Source organism: Leuresthes tenuis, unplaced genomic scaffold (genome assembly GCF_036924035.1).
Source record: "Leuresthes tenuis unplaced genomic scaffold, fLeuTen1.0.hap1 SCAF_7, whole genome shotgun sequence".
Lineage (NCBI taxonomy): Eukaryota > Metazoa > Chordata > Actinopteri > Atheriniformes > Atherinopsidae > Leuresthes > Leuresthes tenuis.
The window spans coordinates 2,006,418-2,020,519 of record NW_027325361.1 but is presented as its reverse complement, the minus strand read 5'-3'; the positions used below and the strand labels follow the sequence as shown (position 1 = coordinate 2,020,519).

Genomic DNA, 14,102 nt, shown 5'->3' with positions numbered 1-14,102 from the left:
GCTGGAAGTTTGTGTGGAAAAAAACCAGCTGACTTATCTCGTCGTAATTTTGTCTCAAAGATCTGAATCTATGCCGGGCGGCGCTGAAACCTGCTCGTTTGGTTGTTAAAGTGCTTTTCCACGGTAATGGCCACCCCCAGACACCGATCTCCAAGCAATTTTCCGGACAGATAATGGACTCCGAAGAGGATCCGGAGCTGTTTTCTGCCGGTTATCTGCGGATTTCATCCTGCCTTTCCTGTCTTGCAGGGTAAAGGAAAGTGAGAGGGCAGTGAGACTCGTGTCTTTTGTTTCCTCTGCGGCTGGGTGTGTCTGCAGAGAGAACCATAAACAACAAATTTATTGCGTGTGAATGAGCTGCCGCGCACAGCAGATGGGCGTGCGTGTCAGCAGGTGCTCCTGCAGGGACGTTGGTCTCCAAATCTGAGGTGAATCGGAACGATGAGCCAGCAGAAGCGTTGGAGATGTGGAGCTCACCTGGGCTCCAGGTGTGCTGCAGTGAAATCTGATCCGTGTGGAGGTTTTTCCATTTACTGTCAGCCTTTATTTCTGAGACCAAACGGGGCATGAGTGGAATAAAAGTGTAAAAAACATTAAAAATGTGACTTTCAGCAGTTAAAATTCAACCCTAATCCCCGAATTTCACACTTTCTGTCTCTGTGACACTCGGCACACTAAACCATGGTAAAAAGAGAGTAAAATCTCTGATTTTAAGGTTTTATGTTTCACATCATCATGCAAATAAATCCAGCCTCAGATGAACAGCAACACGTGACAAACCGGAGCAAAGTGGAGGTGTTTGGTCCTGATGCACAGCAGCAAATAAGCTCCTCACAGTGGTGGAGGGCTGGTGATTTGGGCTTGTTCTGCAGCCGTTAGCTTAGTTAAATTAATAATGAAACCGTGTAAAAGGGATTTAATGTGTGGTGCCGATGAGAAACAAGAAGCTGAGCTTTCAGCACTTTAAAGTTTGAATATTCCCCCGTTCCTGTGGCAGTATATCGCTGCTGTCTGATGAAGAAACCCGGCCTGGTTTCCAAGTTTCTGTCCGTTTTTTTTTATTCTTGAGAAGCAAATGAGAGCAAAACGGACTGAAAATATGTCAGAAAACTGTAAGAAATCAGTTTTTCTCTGCAGCTGAGGGAGCTTCCTCTTCTTTCTGTGGCTCCTCATTTATTTTCAGACTCAGTGGATGTAACAGGCTGAAAGAAATGATCCCTTCAGCTCTTCCAAATGTTTGGGAGATCGTGTTCCACGGCTCCATTTTCACTCAGTTTAACTGTACTGAGCAGGATGCTGCAGGTGATTAAACTGAACTTATTCATCTGACAGTCCGTGTTGTAAAGGGAGGTCGGTTCTTCCAGACTCCCCCAGCGATCCAGTCGGGTCTGGCTGAGTTCTGGCTGAGTTCTGGCTGAGTTCTGGCCGTGTTACAGCTCATCAGGATCAAATGTGAAACAGCTGTGATGCTCCACTCTGGATTCAACTGGATCAACGCCAACGCTAACTCCTCATGTGTTGGCCAGCAGCTGCAAATATCTGCAAATATCTGCTATTTAGGACACTTTGACGCTTTTAATATTGACATGTTGAGTATTTTCTGTTGCTCTGGGTTGAATGAGGCTGGTTTTAATGCTCATGTTTCAATTTCAGCTTGAACAAAAGTTCAGTGAGAGCTTTTTTATTAACACCTCGGACGTCAGGAAAGGCTTGTTGTGAAACCAGAGGGAGCAAAAAGGGGTCAACCAGAGCTGCAGTGACATTTAAATTCATTAATTTATTCTTGATCTGTTAAAAAACCTCATTTATAAGATGCCAAAAACTATCCTCAGAGCCCTTAAGTGACCACACCCAGCGTGACATCTTCAAGCGTCCTGGAATTTAAGCTCATCATAAAACCCAGATCTCCCAAATGAAAGGTGGCAATCTTACCACTACACTATCCAGTCCCCAGTTCCCATGATTGCCACCTTCCATGTGGGAGACTTGAGTTCAAATCCCCTGCATGAAAGGTATTACCTCCAGTAGGGGTCCTTAGGCAAGACCCCCCTTACCCTACATGCCTACCTGTAAGTCGCTTTGGATAAAAGCGTCTGATAAATACATAAAAATAAAGATAAAACAGTGTGTCCATGCCAGATCCATCAGCTGAACCGTCACAATAGAAGGTTTTGCTGCTTAATACAGTGAGAAGTTGCACAGGTCTCAGTTCCATGATGTCTGAGCGCTTTCAGTCCAGCGTTTCCTTTTAGTTTCTGATATTTTCTGTGGTGTCCGTCTGCAGCCAGTACATCGTTACCCACAGTGGGAGTGTTTCTTTAGCCTTTTCTGTTGCTGCTGAGCAAAGGCAACAGTTATGTTGTGAGCCTTTAGCGCTGCTTTTTCCAGAATCAAAGCATTGTTGAAGGACAATCTAAAGTAGATGAAAGTAAAGAAGGACAGGCTCTGAGGTGCAGCTGATGGATAAAAGGAAAAGGACACAGATCCTCTCATTATACAATGTTTTAAAGAAAATCAAACCTTCCAAAATTCTGCTTTAGCAGAGTAATGACAGTTGAAGTTTACTTCCTGAGGGAGGGAGCAATAAGGCTGGTACCTCAGTCAGAAGCAAAGCAGGAATCTGTCTCCAGTTTCAAGCTAATGTGGTTAAAACTGGAGTTTAGTTTAAATTTGGTTTGCTGGCTTTGTTCTTAAGTCACGGCAGCTTTTATCCAACGCTGCAACGATTCGAGTCATTAGACCTGGAACAGTTAGTTTAATGGACTGTAAATCGGGTGTAAGACGTCTTCTCCCAACGTAAATGAGCTGATATCCCTCTTCTGTTTGCTCTGTTTGAGTAAATCGATCAAATCGAGTAGTTTTCTGACGTTTCATAGACGAAGAAATTAAACTATTAGCAATGAAACCTCACAGATTAGCTGAATTAACTAGTTGATGTCCTGCTCTACCACTTTAGATGACTTTACTGTGTTTTATTAAACATTTTAAACTTATAGTGACAAGGAAATGAGAAAGTAACATTAATTTATTGCTCTTTTTTCTCAGTTTGGATGTGATAGAACGAGTTCAGCGTTGTATCTGTCAATGTAAAACACTTTAGATGAAACTTTCTGCTCGTTTTATCAGTCCAGATGCATCACCCTGCAGCCTTTAATTCATCTGCTTCCACTGATCAGACTGGGAAACATGCTGGCTGCGGTAAAAGTTTAGTCAGATTATATTTAAACTCCCTGCAGCTGAAACGTGTTTGTTTCCAGTTTCTGATTAGATCTGAGGAGGGAAATGTGCTCTGATGACAGGTGTGCTGAAGGCTTTTCTAAAAATACTCTTAAATGCTCTATAATGAGATTCTGGAGCTTTACAGTCTCTGCAGATATTTTCCAAACTAAAACCCAGAGTAATCTTTGAGCCTCATCAGATGTACTTTGCTGATTTGAGGCTAAAACACATGAAAAACCAGGTGTAATGGTTCCTAAAAGTGACTGAATGCACTGGTCTGAGTGGAAAGTTTGGGTTGTGTACGTTCACACCTTTCAGATTGGTGACCCATTTTATATTTAAGAAGGAAGAAATGCAAACATCTGCTTTGCTGTCAGCAGCTCGTGCTTTTCTGTGAGCTGTAGCAGAAGCACTCGTTCACTCATTTTACAACATGATTTATCACATGATGTGACCAGCAACCTGATTACTGGGGTAACCGCTGCCTTAAACACTTTAAAAACCAGTCAAATGTGGAATTATAACCCACAAACTGCATCTTTTTAAGATGTTTCAATATTTTTTAACTGCAGGCACAGCGTTTATTGCAGCCTTTGAAAGTGCCTAACATGGCTGTAACAGTTGTTGAGATTCTAGCATTCCCAGTCTTTGTTTTTGCTGTCAATGTGCCATTCTTCATGCTGTGTCACTCTGCTTCCAGCTGCCATTACACAACTGCTCAGATATTCAGAGGAGCTGAGAGAAACTGTGAGATCTGAATGCACTGCTCTCAACAAAGAGAGGAAACTGGTGCTCAGGCTCTCAGCTGGAAACCCACCTGTTGTTGGACTGAATGCCCACAGAGCAGAAAGAGTGGCGGAAATCTGCAGCCATGCAGACGTCCGACTGTAAAAAAAACCCTGGAAATGGAAATAAAGCCGAATATACATGAAGTATACACCTGAATCTGTGACAGGAAGAACATTACGACAGGTTAAGGACTGGAGGGGAGCTGGATCTCTCTGGATATTGAGACATTTCTTGTAAAAACAGATTCTAGGGACACTGCCTCTTCCTAAAAAGTCTGCTGACAAGCATTCAACATGGAGGAAAACATTTAATTAATGCTTAATTAGTAAATCCCCCGAAGTGCGGGATGAGCCATCAACATTTGCAGAGAAAATTTAAAAAACTCTCCCATAAAACTGTCTTTTTTGGTCTTTATTTGGCCAGGCACTGATACAGTACTGTCAGACAGATCAGATAAAAGCCCTTGAACAGGAAATTTAGTGTCATAGTGACTTAAATTTTCAAATAGATTACAGGGCCAGACTAAATTTGTCCTTTTTTTTTAAAGATGAATCAAGTTAATGAGCCAGTTGTTCTGGAGTCATAATTTGGTTAGCTCTGCTAGCTTAGCTTCCAGCTAAAGTTAGTTTCAACTGGTACAGGCTAGCTTAAAAACTTTACAGAAAAATGTGGCACTTCTTTGTTAAATATTCACATACAGTAATTAAACCTGTAAAACAACAGCTATGCTAGCAGCTCCAGGAGAATGTGGTCCTTTCAGTAAAAAGTTAAAAAGTTAACATGCTATGATGCTGACATCTTAATTTCTGTGCTAACATGCTAACAAAGCAGGTAACACAAGTGGGGCCCTGCAGGGATGTCATTTTTCAGCTTGTTTGGACCAATGCAGAAACCAAAGTAGATTTATTCAGAGTTTAAGCAAAGTGACCAGTAAACCTCAACAGGAAGTTGATTTGTTTTTTGGCCCAAATTTACATTTAAAAGAAGCATTCAATTGGTCTATAAGACTTGGTCTAACATGTACATATTGCATGTGATCTAGAGTAACGAATGGACATTTCTTTTCCTGGTTTGTAGATTAAATGTTTGCTTTCTGTGCATCTACATCACAATGTAGTATAATGGTGCAACATATTGGTTAAAATCTTCACTGAGAAGACTTTTATGGTGCAGCTCAGAAGATATAAGACATATTCATGCTTTTTATGCCTCATGATGTGAGGATGTAACCAGTTTTCTGGTTTTATATTGAACAATATAATTATTTAAAAGCACCTACAAGAAGTAAACTTGATCCTGAACTTGAAGAAGATAACTTTTTAGACTAAAAGTGCATTTTTTTCACACAAGAATATGATCCGTTTACACTTTTGTTGTATGAACAGTTGGAAAAGGGCACATGCAGGCAGTCATGCTCGCAGTTTCCATCATAAACTCACGTCTGTATGCAGGTGGCTGTGTGTATAAGCATGAGGAATGTGGACAAAAATGTCAAGACCTTGAAAACTTTACAACTTGTAGGTGTGATGGCATGCAAACAGGCTCTGCAGCTCGTCACTGGCAGGTGGATCAGTTTATGATTGTTTAAGGAGCGAAACTGCTTCTCAGCTCCAATAAAGTGGGTCACATACAAAGAGCCCGTTTAAAGTGATCATATTAGAGCAGGAAAACCTGTTTGCATTCAGAGGATTATTGTTGGGAGACAAAAGCTTTCTGTCATTACTAACCAGTTTTGTGTTGAGTCGAATTTGTCTGAAAATCGCATAAAAAAGACTAAAATTTTCATGAAACTGAGGCGGATCACAGTCAAAAGGTTAAAAAAATCCAGTTTTAGCGTCTGCACCTGAAGCCATTAATGGGTCATATTTGGAAGTGCAGGCTTATTTGGTAACTCAAAAACTAGACACTCCATTTTCCAAAAAATAACCAAAAACTGGCACAGATGATCTTCAGAATACTTCCCACAGAAGTGATGATTTTCAGATGCTTGTCCATCGCAGCAGATTGAAATAACTGTGAAACGTCGCTCTGTTAAAGAGGATTTATCTGAAAAAAACTGCATAATGATCAGCATTTGTGGAGAACTCTGATATATATGTGTAATATATTAATATGTGCAAGAATACAGATCTCAGAACTTCAAATATGAGGTTAACATAAGCTATGGAGGTTGAGTCTACTGCAAAATGTGCTCTGACATGTTCCCCAGCAGCTGAAAGGACTCATCACCCTAATCTATAAGTTGTCTTTTATTTTTCTGCTTGTTCTTGCTTTTGTTAATATGAAAGAACCCGTTGAAAGTACGTATAGAAGATAATTTAGTTTGATTTGTATAGTTTTAGTTTGTTCTTATCATTATGTTAATTTCTGTTGTTGTGCTTTGTCCTTTTTGACCTTCAGGGCCACCGTACTTATGTCAACAAAGCTCAGATCTATCAAACCAAAGGGTTATTGTTTCTCAAATACATTTATTTACCACAGCCAATCAAAATCAGTGGCAAATAGGCTGTTAAAAATCTGTTAAACACATTCTTAACACTTCTCAGGACTTTGGGAACCTGTTTCAGGACAGAAAAGTGAACTGTAGAGTATTAAAGTTGAGTAACTGAGGCCATTTTAAGGCATTCACTTGTGTCCTGTGACGTTAACGTGCGCAGCTCCGAGGCTTTCAGCCGACTTTATATCAGATCAGGTGGAAACAATCCACCGTGAATCAAACTGAGCGTTTTGTGAATGAATCATTCTGCACCAGCGGATACAACTCGCCGTGTTTCCCTTCCATGGACGTAAAACTCTCCGTGGCCTGTGCTTTCCCGGCTGTGTGCTCATGGATACTAATTTCTGTCACCCCTCCTTCCTTTATCCGACGTTTCTCCGCCTCGCAGCTTCTACACGCTCTCTCAGGTATTTCCTGACTGATGACACAGAGCTCCCCTCTGGACCTCACTGTGGTGTAAAAACCCAGTGAGTAAAAGGCTTTTATGGATGATTAATAAAGAGTTTTTTTGTGAATCACCTTCTGGGGAAACGGAGTTCTCTCCCTTTTTGTTTGCATGTGACACCGTGTGTGAAAACATGTTCTGACATGTTAACGCTCCACACACAGCAACACTGTCTTACTCCAGATATTTTTCACTTATTGAGCTTAAAATTCCTGAAAGTTATTGATTAGTTTTGGTGACTTTTGCTCTAGAAGATCGTCGTCACTCATCTTGTTCCAGAAGTTTTCCAGATTACATTCTGTAGTCCTTGTAAATTGATTTATTTGGCAGAAGACGGCAGAACCAGCGCAGGTTGTAGGTCACATGTTAATAAAAACCAAAGAGATTATGGATGGAGCAAATGTTTCAGGAGACCGGGTCACGCTGAGAGGCAGAAACAACAGGAACTCTACTGTGTCAGGGCTTTGATCAGTGGAAGCCCCGAGGTCAAGAGAAAGCAGGAAGTTTGCAGTGATGAGTAATAAATAAAACTGCTTTTGTTTGGTCCGCCAGCCTCGGGGCTCCAGAGCCTCTGAGCTCCAGAGCCTCTGAGCTCCAGAGCCTCTGAGCTCCAGAGCCTCTGAGCTCCAGAGCCTCTGAGCTCCAGAGCCTCGGGGCTCCAGAGCCTCGGGGCTCCAGAGCCTCGGGGCTCCAGAGCCTCTGAGCTCCAGAGCCTCGGGGCTCCGGAGCCTCTGAGCTCCGGAGCCTCGGGGCTCCAGAGCCTCGGGGCTCCAGAGCCTCTGAGCTCCAGAGCCTCTGAGCTCCAGAGCCTCTGAGCTCCAGAGCCTCTGAGCTCCAGAGCCTCGGAGCTCCAGAGACCTGCAGCTCTGCTGCTTTGACTGAAGCCGTTAAAAGCTGAAACTCAACAACTCTTTGGAAGCAGAAGTCGAGCTTTTTGCTTGTGTTCCAGGAGTTATCTGCTGATTTGTGTTGTGGGAGAAACCTTTGGCCTTGTTTCAGGAGAGAAACACAGGAGTCTGGACTGCTTCGGTGGCAGAATCAATCCCATCAGTAAGGAGACTCCCTCCATCTTTTCCACGCTTTATTTCAACCTCCCGACAGGACAGGAAGCTCCGTCTGTCAGCACATTCCTGCATGTGACCTCCACTTTCTACGTCCTGCTAATGTTCAGAAGGCCAGGAATACACTCTCTTTTAATTATAACCTGCGTTTGTTTGGCGCTGCACACACCACCAGACGTGTCTGAAGATGCTTTTTGGGTGTTTAGGAGCTTTTATTACCTCTTTGTCTGTTATTACATCCTGAAAATGCAGACGTTCTGTATGGTTTGAGCTCTCCGATGTGGAATCTTCCTGCAACAGGTGCAGTGCACAGAGCAGGTGAGCTCTATGTAGCAGACAGTGTGTTCTCTGCGTAAAGAGGAAGGAGGGGATGAGCTAATCAATAAACAGACACCGAACACTCGTCCTGCAGAACGTTTTCAGCTGTCTTTGCTTACCTTTCTCCTGAACTCTCACCTGGGAATGATTCAGTCGACATGTTGAAAAACACCATAAAGCACATTTTTACATTCTTGTGTCGCTGTTCCTGTCAGTTTAATTTCAGGTTTGACGCTCACTTCAGTTGGGTTTAGGCATGAGGAAAGAGCCCAGAAATGGTTAGAAACTCATCTGACTCGGCTTAAACGGACATTCATTCGTTTACCGTCGCTTCCATCCACAAAGACCAACTCGAACCAAACCTCACGCTGAAATATTTCCTACGTCGTGGCCCAAAAGAAGGAAAAAAGCATCATATTCTCCTGTATTAGCCCACATCTGCCGCACTGATTTGATTAATTTATTTTTCTCTCTCCTAACTGGTCTCCTAACTGGTCTCCTAACTGGTTTCCTAACTGGTCTCCTAACTGGTCTCCTAACTGGTCTCCAGCCTGTGAAACCTCTGCAGATGATCCAGAACGCGGCGGTGCGTCTGGTCTTGGATCAGCCTAAAAGAACACGTCCCTCCTCTGTTCATTGAGCTCCTCTGGCTGCCCTTAGCATCAGATCCAAGTCCCTGATGTTAGCTACAAAGAGCTTAATGGAACGGCTCCATCTACTTGAATGCTCTTGCAAAGGCTTCTGTCCCAACTGGGTCCCTCCGTTGGTCCCAGGATTGTCGTCTAGCAGCTCCTACACCACGCCTAAGACAATCCAAACTCTGTTCATGTGTCGTCCCACGATGGTGGAATGACCTACCGAGCGCTACCAGAACAGGGGCGTCCCTGTCTATCTTCAAGAAGCTCCTGAAAACCCAGCTCTTCAGAGAGCATCTCCTATCCCAGCACTTACCTTGTACTTCCCTCCCCCCTCTATCTCTGCACTTTATCTTTCTGCACTTCCTTCTATGCCTGCACCCTATCTCTACTCTGTCCCCTCTGACAGAGTCGGACTCCTGGGTTCCTTCTATGTAGCTTATTGTTAGCTTTTTATAGCTGTTATATCTTCATTTGTAAGTCGCTTTGGATAAAAGCGTCTGATAAATACAGAAACAGAAACATGTTTCCTGCCCACTGCTTCCCAGTGAGATAGTTGGCAGTGGGAGCCTTTGGGAGAACTCTAGAACTAGTACAGATGTAGGTGAAAAGCCCCGAACACAACAGGTCGGTGTCATATTTCCCTGAATTCTTTTAGTCTTTAGCTGTCAGTGAAGACTCAGATTGAGGAGCAACTCAAATGATTTCTAACCCTTAATTTCAGAGGACTGAGAGCTCTTAAAGCTGATGTTGCACCTGGTCTCGGTCGGGGTTTAAAGGCGGTTTTATTGCCCGTTCTGTGGCATTGTTGCTGTTTAGGGTGGAGGAGCAGGTCTCTCCAGTGAAACTGGGGTTTGCTGCTGAGCATAGTTCACATACCAGCATACCTCTCTGATTAGGGATGGGCTCCTGTCCAAATTCCCAGAAAAGATTGTCGTCTACGTCGCGTTTATCTTTTCTACTGCGTGTTGTTGACTGTAATTTACTCGAAGCTGATCCCACGGCGTCTTCTGGGTGTAATTTGTGGAGAAAAAGTGAAAAAATCGCAGGCTTCAGGGATATTTTCTGGGTTTGCGCCTCACCTGGAGGTGTGGCTCCTCGGGTTTCAGGTTCCAGTGGATGCACAGCAGGAGTAACAGGTGTGAGTCCTGCAGCCAGTTAGATATCCACTCTGTCACCGTTTCCAAGGAGATGATCCAAAACAGAGACGTGCTGCTGAGACGCAGTAAAAACAGAAGAACGATCATGAAGTGAGATGACCAGCAGACCTTCTGTGTGTCAGAGGTGGGAGAAAGCGTTTCCAGACTCCTGAAAGACGGTCATTGCTCTCTTAAACCTTCCTTTCCCAGCCTGAAGCAGATATTAACTTAAAATTAAACCATTGCACTGGCAGAAGTGGCCTTCATGGGTTAAACTGGCAGCTGAAGCCTTTAAAACGCTGTCTACAGAGAGGGTTTGTTGCAGGCTTTCAGATGAGAAAGGGTTGCTCAAAGGGTCCGGATGGAACCCGGTGAAGGTCTTCAGGGGTCAGGAAGTCTTTGAATGGATGCTGGAGCAGTTTTCATGCCTCGTACAATGGATTCATTTGACTTTACAGCGAAATTATATGGCTTTAATGTGCACTAAAGCTAATCTAAAACATTTATCTTACTTTTAAAAGGTGAAGAGTTCGAATTAATGCAGTTTCTCTGGATGTTAAAAGCTTTTTTTGTTCATGATGAGACCAGAACATCAAATCTGTGGCTCCAGTTTTCACATGAGTCGGGCTGCTGCATTTCTACAAATATCTGCTCATTATCCACCAAAACAAGCTGAGTTCTGATGAAATATGGAATTTATTTCCACTGTTTCCTCTGTTCTGTTCTGATCAACAAGCCGAGTGCTTTTCAGATGGACTGAACGGTCGCTGGGATGTTTCCAGCGTTTACTCTTCAGTTAACGGCTTCGTGGTGTTTGAGTTACTTGAAACTACTGGAGCGAGTGACTGAGAACTTAATCTTAATGGTGCCCACGGATCGCAGGCTGTCTCCACGCGACATGAGGCCGAACTCCGAGTTAACCACAACTGAGCAACTGCTGGCCCGGCCCGGAAACCCATCGTCTATTTGTTGTACTGACAAAATAAAGCTTGTGGTTCAGACCATAAACTCTGTGGATTCGGATAAATCCACAATAAACCAAGTGAGAAATAGCGTCATCTACACCAGAGACGTTGCCCCCTACTGGCCGTTATAGGGAAGGTCATCTTTTATATGCAGTCTGCGGTTTTTCATTGTTTGGAGCAGGCAGTCACCGCTGAGTGGGAGAGGGTGGATCAGACTGAACTTTACAGCCTCTTTCGTTGTGGATTCCAAGGATACTGTGAACAAATGAGGCAAAACAGATGCAGTGAGATCTAATAATGCACCAAAGTTCTTTATGTTGGGGGTGGAAACGGGAGAAAAGGTAACATCTGTTAGCTTTTAGGCAGCAGTGTTGTTCCTTTTATTGGCTCATTGCTGCTTAAACGAGAAGCTGCACATTGGTTAGATTAATAATGAGCAACATTTAGGTACATTTAAGCATTTTTATCAGAGAATCTGTCTTGGTTTTAGTCGATTAAATAGTAAAACTGTCCTACAATAGTATAATTATTGTAATACGCAGTCAGAATGCACTGTAATGTGTTAATATTTGGATTTTTAAACCATCTAGATGTTAATCAGGTTCCAAAAAAAGGCTGAAAATGATCTGAAAAATCTGGAAACTTAAACTTGGAAATAAATATATTTATTTATCCTTAGAAAATAATCCATAAAGTCACAGAAGTTGCAGAAATGATGACAGGAACACAGAACAGTGCGCTGGAATAAGCTGGCAGTTAACTGCGCCTGTCTGCTGTGGTTAATTTTCCCTTTTTTAATATATTTATAAGGCTTTTACAGTCACTTTGTGTTCTGCTGCTGCAGAACGAAGCTGAGGAGAAGCTCAGAAAAAGCTGTAATTCTCAGTCATTTCAGGGAATTTTGTGAAATCTCACTTTATTGGCCTGTCAGGGGTTTAAAAAGAACTTTTTATGAAAAAGCAGCTTTGTTTTCTCTGCTTTTACCCTGATTTTTGAGAAGAAGCTGCAGCACACTCCCCTAATGATGGTAAAATTAAACCAAGTTGAGTCTGTTTCACAGCAACGACTGAGAAAGAATTTACATTTAAATGATTTAATCCAAATTCTCCGTTTCTTAAGGCAGAAAATGCATTTAAATTCCTCTGAAAGTGCGTCTAAATGAAACTCTTTTCTCCTCCGCCTCAGGAGAGAATATGTTAAACAAATTGTGGCTGCAGATGTTTTGCATAAACTGCAGCAGAGCTTTCGTATAAGAGCCGATGTCGAAGCCTTTCAACTCTCCTGAGCAGCCTGAACCGAGGTGAACTCGGTCTGTTATGACAGAAACCGTGTGTGTGTCCAATAGATGGCAGGCGGAGCCTCCGAAGGACCGACCAGCTGACAGATTAATACGGTTTCCTGAGTCCTCTCTGGGACTGAAGCTGCTCAACTCGTCCAGCATCTGTAAGATGAAACCTGCTCCTCTTAGAGGTTGGAAGAAGGTGAAGCTCCGGCCAGGCTGTCTCATACAGGAGTGAAGGAGAAGGTCTTATTAGCTGCAAACTGGTTTCCTTGCAGATGATGGAATCATTGTGGGCATTTGTCCAGGTTAAGCAGGGATACACTTGCACTGAGGCAGCTGCAGCACTGACAGTAACTCTCTGGTTTCCACCAAAAGACGCAGAAAGAACTAAAGGTTCCTGCAGCTCAACAAAACATAGTGTCACAACACGATGTTGATCATCCCCCAGGACCTGGTAGGCAAACTGGGCCCCTTAGGAATAAACACCCCCCTCTGCAACTGGCTGCTGGACTTCCTCACTGACAGAACCCAGGCTGTCAGAGTGGGGAACAACACCTCCGACGTCATCACCCTGAACACCGGCACCCCCCAGGGCTGTGTCCTGAGCCCCCTGCTGTTCACCCTGATGACCCACGACTGCCGTCCACGCCTCAGGTCCAACCACATCCTGAAGTACGCGGACGACACCACAGTAGTGGGCCTCATCCGGGACAACAACGAGGCGGCATACAGGGAGGAGGTGCGGCATCTGGTGGACTGGTGCAGAGGGAACAACCTGATCCTGAATGTCAACAAGACCAAGGAAATTATCGTTGACTTCAGGAAATCTAGACCCACCCACACACCCCTCCTTATCAACGACTCAGCTGTGGAGGTCGTCAGCAGCACCAAGTTCCTGGGGGTGCACATCACTGACAACCTCAGCTGGTCACCCCACATCTCCTCACTGGTGAAGAAGGGCCAGCAGCGCCTGCACTTCCTGCGTCGGATGAAGAGAGCATCCCTCCCGCCCCCCATCCTTCAGACCTTCTACAGAGGGACCATCGAGAGCCTGCTGACCAGCTACATCTCCATCTGGTCTGGGAGCTGCAGGGCCTCTGACTGGAAGTCTCTACAGAGGGTGGTGAGGACAGGGGAGAAGATCACGGGGGCTCCGCTCCCCTGCATCAAGAACATCGCGGACAGACGCTGCCTATCCCGGGCTCACCAGATCCTCTCCGACCCCACCCACCCCAACCATGGACTGTTTTCCCCCCTGGCGTCCGGCAGAAGGTTCCGCAGCATCTCCTGCAGAACGACCAGACTACTGAACAGTTTCTTCCCCCTGGCCATCAGACTGCTTAACGCCACATAACACTCCTCCACCCCGAAACACACACACAGACACTACAAAAACCACCCCCCATGGACATGGACAATACACGCACCTTAGTTAGTCTAGTTTTGTCTTCAACATGAACCTGGGGACTCCTTGGCACTTACTTTACTCTGACTGTGAAATTCTTTTCTAGTTCTCTTAAGTGCAATTGTTATAGTGCAATATTTAATGTTTCTCTTTGCAATAACTCAGTGCAATTTTTAATGTTTCTTTTGACAATTAGTGCAATATATCAATAACTTAGTGCAATATACATGAATATATATATACTTATTCACCCTGCATATAGTTAGCTCTTAGTTATAGAAAACATATTATTGTATAGGAATAAGGTCTAGCTCTGTTACACTGGTAGCCAAGTAACGACATTTCGT

The 14,102-nt window shown here is 43.9% G+C and overlaps 1 protein-coding gene across 1 annotated transcript in view; it reads left to right on the top strand.

Moving 5' to 3' along the window:
• The window catches only part of niban1a (niban apoptosis regulator 1a), a 39,014-nt gene that overhangs the window by 400 nt on the left and 24,512 nt on the right, over positions 1 to 14,102 (top strand). The window lies entirely within an intron of this gene.